Source organism: Triturus cristatus, chromosome 11, assembly GCF_964204655.1.
Source record: "Triturus cristatus chromosome 11, aTriCri1.1, whole genome shotgun sequence".
NCBI lineage: Eukaryota > Metazoa > Chordata > Amphibia > Caudata > Salamandridae > Triturus > Triturus cristatus.
The window spans coordinates 1,147,116,560-1,147,139,810 of record NC_140594.1 but is presented as its reverse complement, the minus strand read 5'-3'; positions in this window follow the sequence as shown (position 1 = coordinate 1,147,139,810).

Sequence of the window (23,251 nt, the reverse complement as noted above, 5' to 3'; positions counted from 1 at the left end):
TTTGGTTTCACTCTAAATAATAGGTCTTACCGATTTTGTAGAATCCCTCAGGGCTACACGGAAAGCCCTAGCATTTACAGTCAAGCTTTGAAAAGACAATTGGACTCCTTTGTTCTGCCCGAGGGTGTCGCCCTCATTCAATATGTCGATGACATCTTGCTGGCGGCCGACACTCCGGAGTTGTGTGAAACGAGTACGTTGTCTTTGCTTTCCTTTTTGGCATCCCACAATCACAAAGTATCTCGGAAAAAGTTACAGTTCTGTAGACCAAAGGTGACTTATCTGGGTCACCTTTTGTCTAAGGAGGGGCGTACACTCACACCAGATCGTGTCCAAGTAATTCTGGACACGCCGCCGCCGTCCACGCAGAAGGACGTGCGTGCATTTTTGGGTCTTGTTTCGTTTTGTAGGCAATGGATACTAGGGTTTTCACACATAGCTAAGCCATTGTTAGCCCTTTTGACAAAAGACACACCTATTCCGCTTCCTTGGACGAATGAGTGTGACACTGCCTTCCAGAAATTGCGACAGGCCCTCTGTTCAGCACCAGTGTTAGGGACTCCTGATTATACCAAACCTTTTTCGCTGTATGTGCATGAGAAAGATGGATGTGCATTATCAGTTTTAGTGCAGATGCACGGCGACAAGCAGCGCCCTTGTGCATATTTTTCGGCTGTACTTGATCCTGTTGCCCGAGCATTGCCTGGTTGTTTTCGCTCGGTTGCGGCGACAGCTGTGTCAATACGCCAAAGCGAGGGAATTGTGTTATCTCATAAGCTGTTGGTATTAGTCCCCCATGCTGTTGATGCCCTGCTTAATCAGACAAAGACGCAGCATTTGACCAGTGCCCGTTTAACGGGATATGAGCTGACGCTTTTGGCTCCTCATATTACGTTAAAGAGGTGCGTAACGTTAAATCCGGCCACATTGTTGCCATACCCCGAGACTCAGTCTGAAGCACAGAAAGCACATGATTGTATTCTTGTGACTGAGGAACAAACAAAGGGTCGTATTGATCTCCAGGATACGCCCTTTACAGATGTAGATGGAGAACTGTGGGTGGACGGGTCATGCCTGAAGCTACCAGATGGTACGACTTCAGCAGCGTATGCAATTACCACATTGCAAACAATAGTGGAGACAGCACGCATACCACAGAAATCTGCTCAAGCAGCGGAACTGATAGCATTAACACGAGCATGTGAGCTCAGTACAGGATTGTGTGTGAATGTTTATACAGATAGCCGGTATGCCTTCGGAGTAGCGCACGATTTCGGCCTGCTCTGTGAGGAAATATGAATTTTGTGATCAGTTATGTCCCCTATCGTAGACCCCAACGGCTCCATGTACATGCTATACGTACATGTATGTTCCCTCCTGCTCCAGTTTTGAAGACGCAAATATATGTGCGTCCACCGTCAACATGTCCTCTTTCAGATCCACTATGAATGGGTCAGATATTCCTTTCCTAAGTGCCACCGACTTTATGTGGTTCACTTTCCACATTTTACAGATTCAGGCGAGTAGGCCCGAATTCTGTCATCAAGCCTTTTCCTGCCTTCTGCCTCTGAAAGCTCCAGTCTGAGCCTGCATCTGTGACCATGAACTTTGTCTTACTCCCTGCGCGGCTAACGGTGCCTGATCCAGCCCGTCGCCTGCCAAAAAACTGTATTTCACCTTCAAGATTATCTCCTCCGCCCCTCATCCGATGCATTCCTGTCTAGTAGTTTAGGTAAACATTCCTCCAGCTACCGTGCAAAGGGCCAGGCCTCGCTGTCCTCATGCAAGTAATTCATAGCCCTGTTACCATGGAATATTCCTACCCCCTCGCATCTAGTGTAGACACTTAGACGCTTGTACACGCACTAACAGTCAGTATAGTCAGTATAGAATAAGATTCTATCCTAAGAGACCTCTCTTTTTGGATAACACAGTTCTTTAAACATAGGATATTAGATATGATTCGGGATTAGGTTGACATAACCCCAGACTTCTGTCTCCACATGTAGAGCTAAATGTCAAGTCCCTTTCTCCCTCTAGTTGCACGTCAATCACACGTCATGCGGCTGCGCACGCATCTCTGCCAAATATTTCTGCTGACATTGCAGGATTCTCTTATGGATCCACCCACTTATGACATCATGTATAATGACGTTTTCTAGTTACGCCTATTCTAGTTACGCATGCATAGTTTATTTTGCCTTATCAGTTGATACGCCTACTGCATCTGTTTTACTGTAATGCCTTTTCTATAAAAATGATTACCTGTCAATAATATATGCCCTTCCTTCCTGAACTTTCGTGGTGATGGAATAGAACGCCAACAATTCGAATTGTATTCCTTTGTATAGGAATAAAGCCTTTTTAAACCTCTAATACCACGGATTCTGCCTCTCATTTTACTGAGTTATTCTTAATAGACTTTACCGCATAAAAAATAGTACCGGTAACGAAATATTTACCACATAAATTGGCGCCCGAATAGGGACACTTTCTCATCTCACGCGCCGGCGGTGCGTTGCAGGCCCGGTCTCCTGCCACAGCTGAACGGACAAAAACGCGTACCCGCAGGATTTCCTGTATCTCCCTCCGGCCAAGCGGGGACGACTGAGGCTGCGATCAACACCCAGACGAGGCGGTGAGAAGTGCGAAGTATCCCGACCAGAGCCTAGCTGAGAGAGCAAGATCCGAGGTATACAGAGACCCGCCAGGTTCCGAAGTTCCGAGTCCAGTCCGGTCCAGTCCAGTTTCAGTTCCGTTCCGAGGCCTTCCGTTCCGAGCTACCCGGTGAGTACCATTACCGGGGAGGCATTTAACGTGCACATAGTCTGTGCCGGTCAAGACGGGTTTGGGTACACAAATCCGGTCTGCACTGTTTTTGCAGTGTATCTGTACTGTTTAGCAGTATATATAGTATGTTTTGCATATAAATAAATATAAATAAGTATTATCTAGTGTCAGTATTATGTCAGTAACTAGTTTTCTATTAGTTATCATTGTTCGTAAAACTGTTAAGTGTTAAATGTTTTAAATACGTTCTATATACTGTGGTGTGAATGACTGTTCATTATTGTGTTTTCTCGTATAAAGTGTGTTCTAGTAATAAGGTTTAAAAATGCCGCTCTTTTCGAAACTTAGACAGATCAAAACTAGAAAAGGTGTACTCGAAGAAGCTGTTCCCATCCCACCGAGGGACACTCCAGGGTACTTTATGTATCATAAGCATGGCCTAGATGCCGTATTATTTCTTGATTTATGGGTAGACTACACCAAAGAATTGCCAGAGAGTCAGAGATGGCCCGCAGCGGGGACCAGGGATGCAGATTGCATCATGAGAGTAGAAGAAGAATTATGGAAAAAGAAAGTCCTGAAAGTATTAGCAGAGCCATGGAGTACCAGAAAGCGGAGGTACAGGGACAACTGTTATGTTTCCTCATAAACTGTGTAATCAGAAATCAAGACCGGCCTGGGGTAAATCCGGAAGAAATGCAAAAACTTGTCACTTGGGGCCAGAATATATCAGACGGAAGACATGATAAACAGTTATGTATAGTAGCTATGTACCGAAAGATCCGCAAAGAAGTAGAACGAATGCACGAAGAGAGATTAGAGGTAGACGCCACTGACCTAAACAGAGAGGAGGGGGAGCAAGAATCAGACCAAGTAGATACAATAGCTTATGTAGGTAGAGGAAGATCCCATAATAATACCAGAGGTTTTAACGACCCAATACGTCCAATACGTCCAGAATGTAATAGACATCTTCCAAACCCTATGCTAAACACGAAATCCCCTGAACACTTATTCCAAGCCGCTGATAAATTACTCCGAGATCGAAGGGGGTACCACGTGCTTGATTCCATGGACGAACAAGAATTAGCCAGGTCAGCAGTACAATGGGCTGACAGTCCCGGCGAATACAATGACGATGTACTTGCACACACGTTTCTGAATCTAGACCCATATGAACAGCGTTTAGCTAGTATATACATGATTCAACACCTCCTTATATTATATAAAGGCCAACACTCCGATCCAGGACCCTTACCTGACATATTGACAGAACTGCTCACGAATATATGGAGAGGGTCAGGTACTGATTTGATTAAGGAAATTCTAGAATCCCGAAACCAATATTTAAATTTCGTATGCCCAGAACACGTTCCAGTTCCCATTATGGGAAGAAAAATGTATCACATAGATAGACAGAACCCGTTACGCGAAGTGCACCCAATTAGAGGTGCCGGTGATAATTTTACACGCGTGTTTGTGTACACGCCTATAACTAAACTGGAATTATTAGAAATGAAGAAAGTAGTACCCAGCCATGACAAGGACCCAGCAGGTTTCCACCGTGAGATAAAAGACATGTTACTCATGGGAGAGTATACCTACCCCGACATTATGAAAATATTAAAAGTCCTATTACCCGCCGGTGTTTATGAGAAACTCAAAGAAAAGGAATGGGAGGTGGGAGACCAAAAGATAGATTGGACAGCATTAGAAAACGAAGAAAAGGCCCGAGCTGCAGGAGCAGGGCTTGGGGAAAAGACTACAGCACTAGCAGGATTACTAATACAGGTACTGCCACGTTTATTAACTACGAAAAAGGAAGATTGGGGTGCAATCTCAGCCTGTAAACAAAAACCAGATGAAGACACTAGTGATTTCTATTCCCGATTTGAAAAATGTTTTAGTATAAATAGTGGCATAAAAGCCAGTAGTGAGTCATATCCACATCTGTTTGTGACAAAATTAGTTGAAAATTCTCTGCTACAAGTCAAGAATAGAGTATTGAAATTCGAAAGTACCTGGCAAGGTAATACCCCATCACAGATGCTACAGATGTTACAATATCACCACAATAGAATTAGAGAAGAACAAGAACACGAACAAAGACGTATGAAAGATACAAAAATGAAAATGCTTGTTGCACAGTCAGTTCCAGCCGATAATCATCAAAAGGGTGATTCCGCAGGTCCTGCGAAAGGGACATGCAACTATTGTAAACAACCAGGTCATTATATACACGACTGTCCAGTCCTGAAACATAATATTGCCACAGGTAGAACACATGAGAGACCACGTCCACCTAGACAGGATCAGAATCAACAACAAATCCCTCAGAATGCACAACCTAGGTTAGTTCCGCAACAATTAGCTCCGCAACAGGCAGCTCCACAACAGATCGTAGCACCACCACAAGCGCCGCCTATCGCTGCAACTCAAGCAACAACACAACAGATGTATCAGTACGCACAAACAGATTATCCCGATTATCAGCGATACTCATGAGATAGCCTAGAGAGGGAAGTTGGCTTACCCCTTATAGAGGTTCCTGTAGACCAAGAGGGACCTTATGTACATAGTGAACTATTAGGGGAAGACAGAAAGTTTTTACTTGATACAGGGGCAAGCAGAACAACTATAAGACGCAGTGAAGTTCCAGGGGCACCCCTCTCAGGCTCACAAAATATTTCCCTTGGATTCTCAGGAAAACCTATAATAAATGACGTAACACAACCTCTCCCACTTACAGTCGGTCCATTAACACGTACTACAGATTTATTTCTTACTAAATCATGTCCAGAAAACTTGTTAGGTATAAAAACATTGAAAGCTCTAGGAGCCATAATATGTTGTTCTCCGGAAGGAGTACGACTATTTTTACGTGACTTTAAAGGTCACTACGTATCCAGAGACATGGATCACAGACTGCAGAATTTACCTACACATTTATGGGCACAAGGCCCCACTGATGTTGGTTGCATGAACATTACACCATATCGAGTCACACTAAAGACAGGAGTGGTACTACCACGGATGCGACAATACAAGTTACCTCCAGATGCTGTAACGGCTTTACTGCAAATCATTGACGAGCTCATTGCACAAGGAGTGGTTGTCGAAACTGACTCCAATGTATGTAATTCCCCGATAATTCCGATTCTTAAAAGAACGGATCCAAAAGCTCCGCCAGTATATCGATTAGTTATTGATCTGCGCGAATTAAATAAATGCATTGTACCACAATACCCCGTGGTCCCAGACATCTCTTCATTACTCACAGCTATTGACTCAGAAGCAACGTTTTTCACTGTAATTGATCTCAAGAATGCTTTCTTTAGTGTCCCAATTGATCCAGAAAGTCAATATTTATTCGGTTTTAGTTTAAATGGACGAAGTTTTAAATTCACACGCGCACCTCAAGGATTTACAGAAAGCCCCAGCATCTATAGCCAAGCACTGAAACGAGAACTTGACAGTATCCACATGCCAGTTAACACTGCCTTGCTTCAATATGTCGATGATCTGCTGATCACCGCCCGAAGCGAACCTGAATGTGAAAAAGCGTCACTGACGGTTTTAAAATTTCTGGCCGACAAGGGGCACAAGGTGTCCCCTTCTAAGCTGCAATTCTGTGTCCCGCGAGTTGTTTATCTTGGGCACTCGCTGTCCAAGGAGGGAAGGCAGCTTACACCCGATCGCATCCAGTTAATTGCCAACATGCCACCACCCAAGACACAAAAGGAGGTGCGGGCTTTTATAGGCCTCACTTCATACTGTAGGCAGTGGATCCCTCAATATGCATTTCTAGCAAAACCACTCATCCAGTTGACAACACAGGAGGCAGCCACATCGACTGTCCTCCCTTGGACTCCAGAACATACACATGCCTTTGAAAGCTTAAAGAAAGCTTTATGTCAAGCACCTGTCCTAGCAACACTATGTTACAGTAAACAGTTTACACTCTTTGTTACAGAACGCGAAGGTACTGCTTTGTCAGTACTCACTCAGGAACAAGCAGGATCACACAAACCATGTGCTTATTTCTCTAGTACATTAGATCCAGTAGCTCAGGCACTTCCAGCGTGCCTAAAATCAGTGGCAGCAACAGCTTTAGCAATCAGGCAAAGCGATGCCATAGTGTTAGGACATCAATTGACAGTACAAGTACCACACGCAGTAGAGGTTCTCTTGAACCGCACACAAACACAACACTTGACTATAGCAAGACTCACCGGTTACGAATTGACATTGTTTCAGCCACACATAGAAATCAGACGTTGTAATACGTTAAATCCTGCCACACTGTTACCAGTAGGCGGAACAGATCCATTGGCACATGATTGTGTCGAAGTCATTACTATCACGACGAAACCCAGACAAGACTTGACAGATATCCCTTTGTCAGATCCAGACTTGACATTGTATGTAGATGGGTCATGTATGAGAACAAGTACAGGAGAGTTAGTGGCCGCTTACGCAGTCACAACAGACACTGAAGTCATTGAAACAAATTGTATTAACACTTTGTCAGCTCAAGCAGCAGAGCTCATCGCTCTGACACAAGCCTGTATTCAAGCCACAAATAAAAAAGTCAACATATACACAGATTCACGTTATGCATTCGGAGTCGTCCATGACTTCGGCGTACTGTGGCGAGAGAGAGGTTATTCAACTTCTCACGGTGCCCACATCCAACACGGACCCCTCATTCAAGCTCTATTAGATGCCATTCATTTACCTACTGCAATATCGATTATGAAATGCAAAGCCCACACAAAAGTTACCGATATCATTTCTCAGGGTAATGACCTAGCTGACAGAACAGCTAAACAGACTGCTCAGAATCAGACTCACATAACTGACATGACAAAGACAATAGTCCTGACACCAACACATTGCATGACAGTTAAGGATCCCGCCCTTGACGTAATTGACATACAGACACATGCTACACCAGAAGAAATAAAGAAATGGACTGAATTAGGAGGGATCCAAACAGATCAAGGATGGATGACGAAGGAAAAATCTATATGGTTTCTTCCCGACTCAATGGTCCAAGTCATCATTAACACTATACATAGTCCAGCGCACCTAGGAGAAAAAGCTATGCTAGACAGCATTCAACACATTTGGTTCAACAAACACTTGCGAGCCGCAGCTAAACAAAAAGTTTGTACCTGTATGATATGTTGTCAGTTTAATCCAGGTAAAAGCATCCCCGTAGAACAGGGTGGATTCCAAACTCCCAATCATGCTTTTGAAGTCCTCCAGATGGATTATATCCAGATGGAACGATGTCGAGGATTCAAATATGTTCTCGTAGTTGTCTGTGCTCTTTCCCGTTGGACAGAAGCATACCCGGTTTCAGATTACACTGCCCCGACTACTGCCAAACAGTTAGTTCGAGAATTCTTCCCACGGTACGGTTTACCACGTGTTGTCTACTCAGATAACGGCCAGCCGTTCTCATCCGAACTAATGAAACACGTTTCCCTTCTATTAGGATACCAATGGAAATTCCACTGTGTCCGACATCCCGAGGCGGCAGGTCTCGTGGAACGCCATAATCAAACTCTGAAAATTAGATTGTCCAAAATATGTAGAGAGAAAGGAGTCGATTGGATAGTAGCCTTACCAGTTGCGCTCTTTTACATGAGAATGGTAGCACATTCTCGAACAGGGCTATCCCCGTATGAGGTGATCTTCGGTAGACCACCAAATATGTGGGGGACGCCTATACCTCGTAAAATAACTGATGTTGACTGTAATATGCTGACAGATTACCTGGCTTCCTTGATGTCTGCACTACAATCTTGTCGTTCACAGGTATCCGCAGCTTTTCCCGACAATACTGAGGTGAAGCCCCATGACGTGGTTCCTGGTGACCTGGTTTTGGTCAGGAATTTCGATCGAAAGACCCAACTGGATCCTAGGTGGAAGTCACCGAAGTTGGTTCTACTTACCACAAGGACAGCTGTGAAAATCTAGGGAAGGAAAGGGTGGTTGCACTCGAGTCATATCAAGAAATTTTATGGACTACCATCCAGCGTAGAGACTCAACCCTGTATTCCCTCACAAACAGACTCAAAGCTCCCTTTGGCTGAATTAACACAACCAGAACTGTATAAACTAAAATTGAGGTCCAGTAAGTCAGACAATTTGATTGTTTAAGTCCTCTCCAAGGTGAATCGGTTGAATTTGTCTCTGACATGTATCCTCTGGACCGGAATAGAGAAAGAAATAATCAAATGCTGCTCAAGAAGCATGCGTATTGTAAATCATTTCGTAGTCATTGTACAGTAACATTATTAATTTTGTTTTTTCTAAGTCTTCTGATCATCATTGTCAGCATCCTATTGCACATGTATTATCCTATTCCCAAGCGTGCTTATAATATAACTGCAGAACATTCTTTTAGTGAATTACCTCCACATGAATTGTCCTATAGATTTGCGCTGCGCAATAACACTTTCATTAGTATGCTACATCATTCCCATCAAACCAGCAATGCCACAAATTGTTGGATATGTGGCCGACTCCCTCCCTATCAGAACTATAAGGGAGTTTTGCCCCTCTTTCCCTATCCGTTCACACACAATGGCTCCTTTGGAGCATGGTTTAGTTTGATTAATTCCCTAGATTCGAATTCCGCAGTTTATCAAGACAACTGGGTATGGGGAAACCTGAACTTAGTTTTGCTTAAAGTCTGCTACCCTAACAAGGAGGGACTTCCCAAAAGAACAGGAACTGATCTAGAAAATGAAGTATATGGATTAGGTAATTTTACACTTAACCTCATGATCCTGAACGTTGAATCTGAAGCTACACCAATCTTGCCCGCCATGTCCGTATTCCCAGTAAAAGGGGAACTATGTATAAGAAAGAATGGCTCCATACACATGGGCCATAGTAAATGCACCACTGTAATAAAATTCAGTGATCAAGGCAAGTCTACATTTAGAGCTTCTCGTCATTCCTACTTTATATGTGGCCAGACCGCATATATACGCCTACCTTTAGATTGGGATGGTACCTGTTACATCGCATTCCTCCTACCACCTGTTTTCTTAGCTCCTCCTGATTATCATAGAAATACCCATTTAGTACACAATAGACAGCAGAGAGATCTCCCAATTGTTGATTACACTGAAACAGCATGGGAAAAATACACAGATTTCAATAAAGGTTTCTTCCCCTATATAGGTACAGTCACTAATAGTAAGTTGATACGTAGATTAACCAGAACCCTTGAAGCAGTAGTGAACGAAACTATTTCCGCCTTAGGCAATTTAACAGAAGAGCAGTCTGCTATGCGGATTGTTGTGCTTCAAAATCGTCTTGTCCTTGACGTCATCTTGGCCGATAGGGGCGGAGCTTGTAGGGTCATCGGATCAAGTTGTTGCATTTTCATACCAGAAAATTCGCCGTCAGTATATAAAGCCATAACCCGCCTTCATAAGATTGTAAGCCAGATACACCAGAGTCCAGGCACCTGGACTTGGTCCGGTTGGTTCTGGGGCGTGTTGTCAGCCTGGGGATGGAGAATGCTCTCCTTCCTAGGTATTGGCTTTCTCATACTATTCAGTTGCTGCTTATGTCTACAATGTGGGCCAGCGATTTGTGGTCTGTGTGCCACCTCGTGTATCCCACATCCAAGTTTTCGTTCGAGATCCCGGAAGAAGAAAGAAGAGCAAATGATGCTATATGAACAGATCGATGGATTGATGAAGATCGATATCTCCTAAGGGTCCGAAGGGGACAAGGAGGGAATGAGGAAATATGAATTTTGTGATCAGTTATGTCCCCTATCGTAGACCCCAACGGCTCCATGTACATGCTATACGTACATGTATGTTCCCTCCTGCTCCAGTTTTGAAGACGCAAATATATGTGCGTCCACCGTCAACATGTCCTCTTTCAGATCCACTATGAATGGGTCAGATATTCCTTTCCTAAGTATGAAAGGCCACCGACTTTATGTGGTTCACTTTCCACATTTTACAGATTCAGGCGAGTAGGCCCGAATTCTGTCATCAAGCCTTTTCCTGCCTTCTGCCTCTGAAAGCTCCAGTCTGAGCCTGCATCTGTGACCATGAACTTTGTCTTACTCCCTGCGCGGCTAACGGTGCCTGATCCAGCCCGTCGCCTGCCAAAAAACTGTATTTCACCTTCAAGATTATCTCCTCCGCCCCTCATCCGATGCATTCCTGTCTAGTAGTTTAGGTAAACATTCCTCCAGCTACCGTGCAAAGGGCCAGGCCTCGCTGTCCTCATGCAAGTAATTCATAGCCCTGTTACCATGGAATATTCCTACCCCCTCGCATCTAGTGTAGACACTTAGACGCTTGTACACGCACTAACAGTCAGTATAGTCAGTATAGAATAAGATTCTATCCTAAGAGACCTCTCTTTTTGGATAACACAGTTCTTTAAACATAGGATATTAGATATGATTTGGGATTAGGTTGACATAACCCCAGACTTCTGTCTCCACATGTAGAGCTAAATGTCAAGTCCCTTTCTCCCTCTAGTTGCACGTCAATCACACGTCATGCGGCTGCGCACGCATCTCTGCCAAATATTTCTGCTGACATTGCAGGATTCTCTTATGGATCCACCCACTTATGACATCATGTATAATGACGTTTTCTAGTTACGCCTATTCTAGTTACGCATGCATAGTTTATTTTGCCTTATCAGTTGATACGCCTACTGCATCTGTTTTACTGTAATGCCTTTTCTATAAAAATGATTACCTGTCAATAATATATGCCCTTCCTTCCTGAACTTTCGTGGTGATGGAATAGAACGCCAACAATTCGAATTGTATTCCTTTGTATAGGAATAAAGCCTTTTTAAACCTCTAATACCACGGATTCTGCCTCTCATTTTACTGAGTTATTCTTAATAGACTTTACCGCATAAAAAATAGTACCGGTAACGAAATATTTACCACATCTGGAAGGAGAGAGGGTTTTTAACGTCACATGGAGTACAAATAATGCATGGGGAGTTAGTTCATAATCTTTTAACTGCATTGACATATCCGAAGAAAATTGCCATCGTTAAATGTAGCGCCCATAGGAAAGTAGTCGATAAAGTTGGAGAAGGGAATGCGTTAGCAGACCGGGTGGCACGGGAGACTGCGATGCAGCCCGGTGCTACTGCCATGTATGTAGTGAAGTCGCAAGTAGAAAGATGGCACGATGCAAAGGAAGAAGTGCGAGAAATACAGAGGACCGCTTCTGATAAAGAACGGGAGCAATGGTCCAGTGAGGGAGAATTGGATGATGAGGGTTGCTGGAGAAATAAGCAGATGGATAGATGGAAATTACCCACAGCTTTTGCACAACCTATGGTTCAGATGGCACATGGCCTAGCACATGTTGGAGCTTCCGCAATTGTAAAAATTGCTTACCCAAGTCTGGGAGCATCCAGAGATTGCTAGCGCGGCAAAGAGAGTGGTGCAGACCTGTATGATCTGCCTGAGGTACAACCCAGGAAAGGGTACTCGAACTCCAGCAGGAGGATTTGTAACACCTACTGCACCCTTTGAGGTTTTGCAGATGGATTACATCCAGCTTGAGCGCTGTAACAATTTGAAGTATGTTCTAGTAGTGGTTTGTGCCTTTAGCAAATGGGTTGAGGCATACCCTACGAAAGACAATACTGCAATGACTACCGCCAAGATGCTGTTGAAGGAGTTCTTCCCTCGATATGGCGTTTGTAGACTTCTGTGGAGTGATAACGGACCCCACTTTATAGCGGATGTTATAAAGTATGTTTTGAAGGGTCTGGGCATCACCCAGAAGTTCCACGCAGTGTTTCACCCTCAATCTGCGGGACTAGTCGAGAAGTATAATGGTACACAGAAGCTCAAGATCGCTAAAATCCAAGCTTCGACGTCTTTGACTTGGCCAGATGCTTTACCGCTGGCGTTATTGTCAATTAGATCGGTACCGCACTCTCGAACCGGTCTTACACCGTACGAGATTGTCTTTGGACGCCCAATGATTATTTGGGGTCCACCAAAACCTAAGACTGTGTATGATGTACCTTGTGTAATGATGAATGATTATCTGGCGCAGTTAATGGATAACTTGGTTTCTATTCATCAACAGGTCCGGGAGGCGCTCCCTGATCGGTCCACCGGTGAAGGACATAGTCTCCGGCCTGGCGACTATGTCATGGTAAAAATCTTTGACAGGACGAACAGCTTGGAGCCGAGATGGGTTGGTCCTGAGCAGGTCCTACTTGCAACGAGGACGGCTGTGCGAGTTTCCAACAGAAAGAATTGGATCCATTCCCTGCACTGCCGCAAAGTACCGCCCGGATTGGTGGAGTCTGCTGTATTGACCGATCAACGAGAAATTCTGGCTGCAGAGAAAGGCCGTGCTGGGGAACCGAACGCCACTGAGGAGCTCTTTCCGGACCACGCGACTCCTGGAGGAAAGCGATATCATCTCAGGCCAAGGAAGTGAATTCTTCAGTATCGGGACATGTTGTCAGAACGGCCCTTGGGTTAGTGAAACGGAGAGCCAATGAGGCAAGGGGGGGGATCAGCCCTGCATTAGTGTAGCGACACCCGTCTTGACCCGTTGGTGAAGAAATCGACCGCTGCCTAAGGGGAAGAGTTCTGACAAACCTTTTAGTTTCAGGAAGATATTGATTCTTTATTCTGACATGGAGAAAAAGAAAATCCTTTGTGCAACAGGTTTTATGCTCACAGTAGCTATTGTTGGGATAACCACATGGTTTGTGGAGGATGTGACTCCTGCTCGAGAGTTACTTGTGTTGACCACTCCAGTGCCTGAGGAGCACTACTTCTATACCCTTCCGTATCAAGAATTGAAGCATCGTCAGTCTTATTTGAATAACACTTTCATCCAGATGTTGCATCATACCCACGTTGCCACGAATGCTACGAACTGTTGGATATGTGGTATGATGCCAGCTCATCAGAAGAAAGGAGGAACGCCATTCATACCTCTTCCTTTCTCTCATAATGGCTCTTGTAGAGCATGGTACACTTTGCTTTTTGCCACCCGGAAACCCACAGTGGGACGATTACTCTTCAGACTCAATAAAGAATGTCATCAGGATAAAGATGGATATCCGCAAGCGAATGGGACAATTTGGGAATGGGAAGAGTATCGACCAGACAATGAATCGATTCCTTATATTTTCACGAACACCAGAGACACTGTGGGAAAAGACAGATTTGTGATTCAAGTGGCACAAGCTCAAGCGGACCTGTGTGTCCAGAGTGTGGGTTATATTCCTGTTGGTGTTAGTGATTGCATTACCATATTAAACATCGACGGGTTGAATAACAGTACTTTCTTAGCATCCCATAATACATACTTCGTATGTGAAAATAAAGGTTATTACCGTTTGCCAGCCGGTTGGTCTGGAGTATGTTATGTAGCATTTCTATTGCCTCCTGTATTTTTGGCACCTGCATCCTATCATAAGGATTTGAATTGATGATGTGGATCAGACTGACACCAGTCTGCAGCAGTATATTGATTTTAATTTAGGATTGTTTTTCTTCGTTGGAGCTGCCCTAAATAGTAGGAAAGTTCGAAGGTTAACAAGAGTGGTAGAGGCTGTGACAAACCAAACCGCTGCTGCTCTTGGGAATCTTACGGAAGAATTGCAGATTACTAGAATTGTTGCATTGCAGAATCGTATGGTGTTAGATGTTATGTTAGCTGACCGAGGTGGAGCTTGTAAAATTATCGGAAGTAGTTGCTGTGTGTTTATCCCTGACCACACGCCGTCAGTCTATAATGCTATCAACAGGTTGCATAAAATTGCAGCTGAAATCCATACAGAAAACGGCACTTGGTCTTTTTCTGGATGGTTTTGGGCATTGATCACTGCTTGGGGTTGGAAGGTTTTAACTGGTCTCTGTATAATTGTAGCAGTTCTGTTTTCTTGTTGCATCTGTGTCCAATGTGGTCCCTTGCTCTGTTCCTTATGTGTATCATTCTGTATTCCCGATAAGAAAGCTATTGCCAATGTCACTTATCAGAAACGTTTAGCTAAAGAAGTAGAAGAAATGATGACAATTGACATATACGATGATTATCCTAACAAACCGGATGTCTTCAGTAAATGCTGAAAGGGTCGTCTGTTGTAAATTGAAACCACGATGTGATTAAGCATTTACTAAAGACATGAATTCTCCTTCCTTAGAACATGTCTCTTTCGTTATGTTGACTAAAGTCTGGACTCCATTTTGTATTGTCATGTCTCCACGTGCTCAACACGAGAAGAGTCCTATCTTCGTGTTAGTTGCTCTTGTAATCTGCCTAGTAACAGTCTATAAATAGTTCCTTTGTCCGCCTGGCGCATGCCCAGGCTTGACCACATCTGTTATCAGTTAGTCCTTGCTTGACCATGTTTTCGCGGGCTCAAGGAGTATGTCAGGTCTGCCCACATATTGATCTTGTATCGAAAATGTCCATAAAAGGTAACATTCCTTGCCTCATGTTGTATCCACCCACTTATGAGCCCCTCTGTTGTTTATAAAAGGGGACCGTGTACGCAAGTTCTTTGTGCTACTCTATGCAATACTGAAGGGTGTTGTATGGATTGTAGGACCACCCTTAAGGGTTAATAAACTTTGTCTTTGTACTTTGCAGTTTCCGTGCCAACTTCCTTATAGATTCCATTGCAGGAGAGCGAACCCTTGTGTCCTGCGGGCCTAGCTGGGGCCTGTATTCATCAGGAGTGCCAGAAATATGGACGCCAATGCGCGTTTCGGAGTAAGACCCCAATCGGGGTCACACCTTCATCAGGGCACAGGATGGATAAATCGAGGGGGACATGGACGATACCTAAATTTAATCCAAAGGAAGACGTGTAAGGTTTATAGATTTCTAGTAAATAACAGAAACAAATTTGTGCAGATAATTACAGAGTTGAAGATCAAACATATAATTTTTTTAGTTGCAATCAGCTCAAAACAGAGTGCGTAAATGGATATCAAGATACAAAATAGGGTCCAATCGGTACCCAGGGAGAACAAAAGAAACGAGAGCATCTCAAGGATAAACAATGTTGTGCAACACACAACATGCAATCATCTTGCATACGATGTCTGGGCTGTACAGGAGCTTTCCCCCTGTGCCGTCCAGGCACCTGAAATGTAACTTTAACACACCAAAAGTGTGTTCAACGATGCCCCTGGTGCATGTGTGGGCCGCATTATACTGCCTCTGGGTGGGTGTGTTCGGGTCTCGGAGGGGTGTCATCATCCAAGGGCAGAGTGCATATCCTTGATCACCTGTGACAGTGCAGGGAGAAAAGAGTCAATACTTAGTTTGGCAGGATGTGATGGCAGGCCCATTAATCCAGTGACGCCTGTGCTGCCTGTGTGTGGGGTGAGTGTAAGCCAACCCTCATGGAGTAGCTGGTGCTGCCAACAACTCCAACAATCATCAGGCACACACAAATGCAATGTCAGAACAGCAAGGGGGATGACTTGAGTCGCACAGGGTTAGTGGCCCCGGATGCACAGTGGCCGACACGGGCCTACCGCCACAGGACGCTGACCTGCGGGAGACTGGGGTAGGGTCATGAGGGCAGAGCAGGGTCTCGTATGTGTCATAGGTGCCTTTCGCGGAGTGTCACAGGGGAGAATGGGAGGTCTACCCCCAGGGCGTGATGCAGAGGGCACATGCCAGCTGTGTCTGGCAACATGACGGATATGAATGCCACAGACTCATGCCAGACACCAAGTTTGTACCTGCCCGTTGCTGATGACAACCCCCAGGCCACAGGCTCAGACACCAACGATGATCCGCCGGAGGCAGATGGTCACTCACGGGGCACAGGGTTAGTGGCACCACGTGTCGCATGCTTACATTGAACAGGGTTAGTGGCACCACATGTCGCAGGCTTGCATTGAACAGGGTTAGTGGCACCACATGTCGCAGGTGAACAGGGTTAGTGGCACCATGTGTCTCAGGCTTGCGTTGAACAGGGTTAGTGGCACCATGTGTCTCAGGCTTGCGTTGAACAGGGTTAGTGGCACTATGTGTCGCAGGCCTGCGATATGGAATTATGCCTCACTGATTAACGGGAGTCTGGTGCTGTGGCCGCTGCCACGGACTGGGGTCCTTGCCATTCATGACTCAGGACACAGTTCCACATGTGGGACCTACTGGTACGAAGAGGACGCCAGTGGAGTATGTCAATGAGAAAGGAGTGATGTGGGCCAGCGTCGTGGGTGCCAGTAATGGTCTGCGGAGGGAGCAGAGGTCGCGAGACTGGGGCTTGGAGCTTGCCCTGGAACGTGGTGGGCCCTCTTTGACACACAACATTGTCGGTAGGTGAGGCTTTGGGGCGCTGGGAAGGGCAGGCCTGGTCTGGGTATCAGCGTCTGGGGGTGCAGCAGGCGCACAGGGTCGCAGGCCCCGCTGCTCACGTCGTCAGCCTCGTGCCGAACTGTGAGGCGCTGCCCTGTCAGTGACGTTGGCCTTTCCGGTAGAGAACCACGCTCTGCGCCACGGGGTTTTTGTTCACGCCCCTGCGCAGCCCTGGCGTACTCAGGGCCAACCCACTATGCTCACGCACACAGGGGGGATGCAGCGAGCGACATTTCCACTATCTGACCCACGGTGTGACAAGGTTGCGTCCACTATTCACTACTCTCCAGTCACCAGCAGTTGTGGTCTGCATGGACATATCTGTGGTTTGCATACCCATGTCTGTCCTGCACATCCATGCCTCACTTGTCGTTGTGTACATTCCCATTCACGGGTCACTTGCATCCTTCGCACATGGCTGCATTCCACATCTACACACGTTCAGCTGTTGTGTGGCTGGGGTGCCATGAGATAGCTGTATTGTGTGCAGGGGTAGCCCAGGATCACCATGGAGTAGTGTTGTCGTGTCTGGTAGGTGGACATGTTGGTTGACATGTTGTATGTGGTTTGGTCACGTGTGCATTCCCACAGTTGTGCATTGTGTGATGGTGACTTTGAGGTGTGTGGTGTGTTGATTTGGCACCTACCAATGAACAGTCCAGTTCCATATGTGCCATCCTAGAAGTACTGGTTGATGATGGACTGTCGGAAGATGTAGGAATCGTGCACACTACCGGGGTAGTTTGCGACAACATTGGTGAACATTCCCCGGTGGTCCACTATTGCCTGCACATTGATTGAATGCGTGTGCTTTCTGTTGAGGTAGTCGTGTGCAGTATCCGTTACTTTTCACTCTCTACATTAATGCACTAGATAAATCCCTGGACAAGGCCAGTTTGGACGTCCCTCGCATGGGGAACAAGTCTGTCCCGGTCCTCCTTTATGCGGATGATGCCGTGTTGCTATCACGGACTGCTTTAGGGCTTCAGAGACTTTTGGATGCATTTGGGGCCTACATGAAATCTTTGGACCTGGTGGTGAACATGTCTAAATCACACGTTATGATAATGGATCAAAGACCCAGAAAAGCTAGAACTTTTTTCTGTAACGGGGCTGAGGTCTCTAAACTGTCTTCTTTTACGTATTTGGGGGTCCTGTTCGAGGATAGATGCTCCTGGGTCCCCCAATTTAAAGCTAAGAAAAATGAAGTAGTCAGATCGACTTCAGCACTATTGGGGTTCTCAAAGCGGTTGGTAGCTAGACCCTTTGAAGCTATTCTTGCTATTTATCGTTCTAAATGTTTGGCTATTGCCACATATGGTGCTGCTATCTGGGGCTATAAACTTGTGACAGGGGTGCAGTTGGCGGAAAACAACTTTTTACGCTCCCTTTTGTCTGTGCCCCAATCATCCCCAACCTTCTCTATCCACCAGGAACTAGGGTTGGGGTATGTGACTGACCTATTGAGACTGGCCCCCTTAGTTTGCTGGATTAGAACATGGCTTAATCCGGAGCTGACTCTGAATCACGAGATCTTACGTGATTGTGTTGCTCTGGATAATGCCAGTAGTATCCTGTGGCTGTCCTATGTTAAGTGCATGTTTGACAAGTTAGGGCGTCCCGAAATTTATGATACTCCAGCAGGGATTAAAAAAGAAGTTGTAAATTGGGTGAAAATACATTTTTTAAACTCATTAACGTTGGAACGGAAGCAACTAGAGTTACGAAAATCTATGGTCAAGGCCCATTATTTAACAATTTCTTCTTCATTGATTGAGCCCTATCTAAGAATCGTGACCAATCCTTATCACCGTTGGCTCCTGACTAGATTCCGTTTTAATTTAATTCACCCCTTGTTGGGCAATCACTCTGGCTGGTGCAAAATAGAGGAGATGGGCCCGTGCCAGTGTGATAACTTTTCACCGCAGGACACCTTGCACTTTACCATGTTTTGTGATTTTTATAATGATTCACGGAGGAGGTTTTTAGTCCCTCTCTTGAGGGAAAAGGGCTTTATCCAGGTTAGACCAGCCCTTTTACATCTTCAACTGCTAGATGATGTAAGGACTAATTGTTGTGTGGCCAGCTTCCTTGTTGCTGCTGTTCGCTGCAGAAAAAGAATATTGCCCATGGCTAATTCTGACTGAATTTTAACTGGATTTGTATTTTAACTAGGACTGTGATATCAGGTTGTAGATTGGATTATTTATGTCATTTTAATTTTTTATTATTGCCCATTCGCTTTTAGGATAATACATTATTTTTATATGTGCGTACCCATGCATTGTACTTTTATGATTTTAATTAATCGAATAAAGTGGTTTTGTCCGTCTGTCTGTCAGTATCCACAGGGGGCACAAGTGGGACATGTGTGCAGTCTATTGCCCCCAACAAGGCCGGGAATCTAGCTATGGGGTAGAAGCCTTGCTTGGGCTACTGCTGTTCTTGTGCAGTGTGGGGTAAGTGAAGGTACTGGATTATGAAGCTGAGCGTGGCATCCAGGACAAGTGTGATGAACTTTGATAAGGCTGGCTGTGAGACCCCTCCGACTCTGGCAGTTGTTGATTGGAAGGTACCAGAGGCCAACAGGTGCAGCACAGCCAGCAGCTTTGTCTGCGGAGGGATGTTGGTTCTCTGCTGTGTTGGGACCGTCAACTTGTGGCCGATGTGGGACATGATGCGGATGATGGTTGTCCTTTTGAGTCCGGGTCCAGGGGGTGGTGGCGGTCCTGGGGGTGGTGGCGGTGGGTGTTGTGGCCCTGTTGGGGCTCCGAGCTGCATGATGAGTAGCTCCATGGCACTTTTGTTCTTCGGGTGTGGCTGTGTGCACGGCTCCATTGCCTACTGCAGGTAGTCGTCCAGCTTTACACCTGCAGGTGGCAGGTGTTAAATACCTGCTGCTACCGCTGCTTATCGTGTGGTTTTGACTCGCATTGCGGATCTGGCTGTTGGTTGTGAAAGTGGTGGTGTGGTTTTTCTGTGTGTTTTTGCACGGGAACACCTACTCTTCATCTCATTAGTGTTAGTTGGTGGTGTCCACTGTGGAGATACATTTTGGGGCAGTTATCGCGGGAATACTGGCGTTGTTTGCACCAGCTTGTGAATTGGGTCTTAAATCTATCTCCACTTTTGATGCGTTAAGGTGGTGATACATCAGAGATAAGTCCTTGTGAATATCCCCCTCTGTTTCACTGCAATAACACAGCGAGGTGATAAACAAGCATACCGACCCAGAATGATGTAAAGCCGGATAGCAGAGATAAAATGGCAGTAAAACTTATTAAGTCATTTCCAATAGTTGAGAAAACAAAAGGGCTTCAATAAGAGAAGGAATCAAATGAAAACCTAGATAGTGAAAATGTTCAACAAATGTCCTCCTTACAAATAAAGGAAAATACTAATAATAAATCATCAGATAAAGAAAAGGAACACAGGTGATAGAGCTTGGGCGAAAATAATAGAAATGGATGGTGCTGCAGGAGTGATAGACAACAGGAATCAAGATAAAAACGAGGGTATCATGTCCTACAACTGGACTGAAACTGGAATAACCCAAGATATAAAATATAAATGGTTAACATGGTGCCCGAAAAGGGAAGAGAGGTATGATCAAGATAAAATAATTTCACTTTGCGAGGGTAAATCTACATAAAAATAATCTTCACTCCTAAATATCAGTCGAGAGGAAGACACAATATCCTGAAAAGAGGTAATATCATTAATCTTTTGCAGGCTATCCCCCAACTAATGGAAATTACTTCAGCAGATATAGATTCTGTTGCATTTATAGAAACACTGTTGAGTATCTTGGCCATTCTCTGTCAGGAAATGGTGTTATGCCTAAAAAATCCCTGGTTGCTGATATTGTCAAAGCTCCTTCACCTGACAATAAAAAAAAACTGTTGTCTTTTGCAGGCCTTTGCGAATACTACAGCAAGTTTATACCTAATGTTGCAACTAAAATGGAACCTCACAGGGAGTTGACGAGGAAAGCTTCAGATTTTTGCTGATCTGAAAGACAAGAAACTGCTTTTCAATTAAGAGGGAGATTGTGGAGGCTCCCACTCTTAAATCCTTTTGTCTTAACAAATTGTATGTGTTTACGGTTGATGCAAGTTTATATGCCTTGGGAGCTGTGTTGAGTCAAAGGTGTGCTAAAGAGGAGTGGTGTGTAGCTTTTGCTTACAGAACTCTCTCTGAAACTGAAAGGAGATATGCCGTTATTGAGAGAGAACTTTTGGCGTGCATTTGGGCTATTGAACACTTCAGAAATTATGTGTGGGGTAGCATGAATTGATCAGAATCCTCTTGTTGGGATTTTGTCCCAAGGGGTGGATGGAATTCCACTGCACGCATTGCCCGCCATGCTTTTAGAATTCAGGAATGTAACTTTGAGGTTGATTTTTTTTCTTGGTAAGAGTAAAGTCACAGCTGATTGGTTGTTGAGGTTGCCCTGCTCTGATGATCCCGGTGTTCACACTGATCATGATTTGGATATGGTTGCTTCTCGCAATGATTGTGTTTCTTGAGAGTTTTCTGGTGTTTCTGAAATTGAGTGGAGAAAGGAAATGGATAATGATTCTATTATCTCTATCCATTTTGCAATATTTAAGGTTAGGTTGGCCCAAACCTAAAGATGCATCACCTGAGTTGAGTCCTTTCTGTCAAGTTGCTGAATAAATTATTCCCCCCATGATTTTGCAGAAACAGGGGCAGATTTACAACTTCTGGTGCATCTCTGCAAATCAGCAGGGATGCGCCAGAACAGATGTGTCACGCAATCCCCCCCTTGCGCCACCATGGATGCGTTGCATTTACAATGCGGCGCACCATGGTGCAAGAAGGGGCTGATGCGTGACGCATCTTGTGGCGTACAGGCGGCGCATTGCTGGAGTCGCATAACAAGCACGACGCAACTCCTGCAATGCACAGGGGCCGCCCATACTTAACCAGGTGCGTCACTCCTTACACCTGCTTCAAGCAGGCTTAAGGATTTGACTCAGCAGCGTCGTAAAACTGACTCAGTGAAATCTTGTAGATTTCACTGCGTCAGTTTTACGGGGATTTCCTGTGAGGGAACGCCCACCCTACGACAGAACGCCCACATGAAACCTGACACAGGTTTCATGTGGCGCAGGGCTTTACAACGTGACGCATCTGCCTAGATGCGTCACGTTGTAAATAAGTCACAACATTGCGCATGGTTTACGCCACCGCTGCGTCACAAAAGTGACGCAACGGCGGTGTAAAAGTGTCGCAAGGGGCTTGTAAATCTGCCCCTAAGATTTTGCAGCTTGCCAATGAGAGACATTTTGGCATGTCTTCCATGAAGCGTCTTATTAGAGCCAATTTATGGTTCCCTGGTCTTGATAAGGTGGTGGATAGAACGGTCAGGGAGTGTTCTTTCTGTATTAACAGTGACAAGATGCTTAGAGTTTTTTCTGCTCCTATCAAACCTGTGACTTGGCCTGAGTCTCCTTGGCAAAAAGTTGCTTTTGATATTTCAGGTTCTTTCAAGTGTTTACCTTCTGATGTTCATTGTGCTCTGATTATGGTGGATTACCACTCTAAGTGGGCTGTGCTCAAGTGTGTTGCCAATGCCACATCTCTAGTTGTCATTTCTTTTTTTCAACGGCGTTTTTGCTATGGAAGGTTGTCCGGAAGTCCTTGTTTCTGACATTGGAGTTCAACTTGTTTCTCAGGAAATGGAGGACTTTTTCACAAAATGTGGGATCAGACATATCACCACTTCCCTTTATAAACCTAGGGAAAATGGTCAAGTCCAAAGATTCAATCGTGTTCTCAAAGAAGGGATTAAGTCTGTTAGCATGTCCAGTGAGCCTTCGAAAGATATTTTGAGGAGGAGATAATGGATGTATCGGATTACTCCCCACTCAGTTACGGATGTGAGTCCTTTTAAGCTTCTTGAGGGGAGAGATCCAGTCTCTGACATTCATTCTCCATTGGTTGGAGATTTGGTTAGGATCAAGAAACCTGGTTTCTTAGTCAAAGGTTGTTCCAGATTTGGCCCTCCTGTTAAAGTTATGAAGGTGTGCAAAAACAGTGTGGTTTCCCAGGATGGT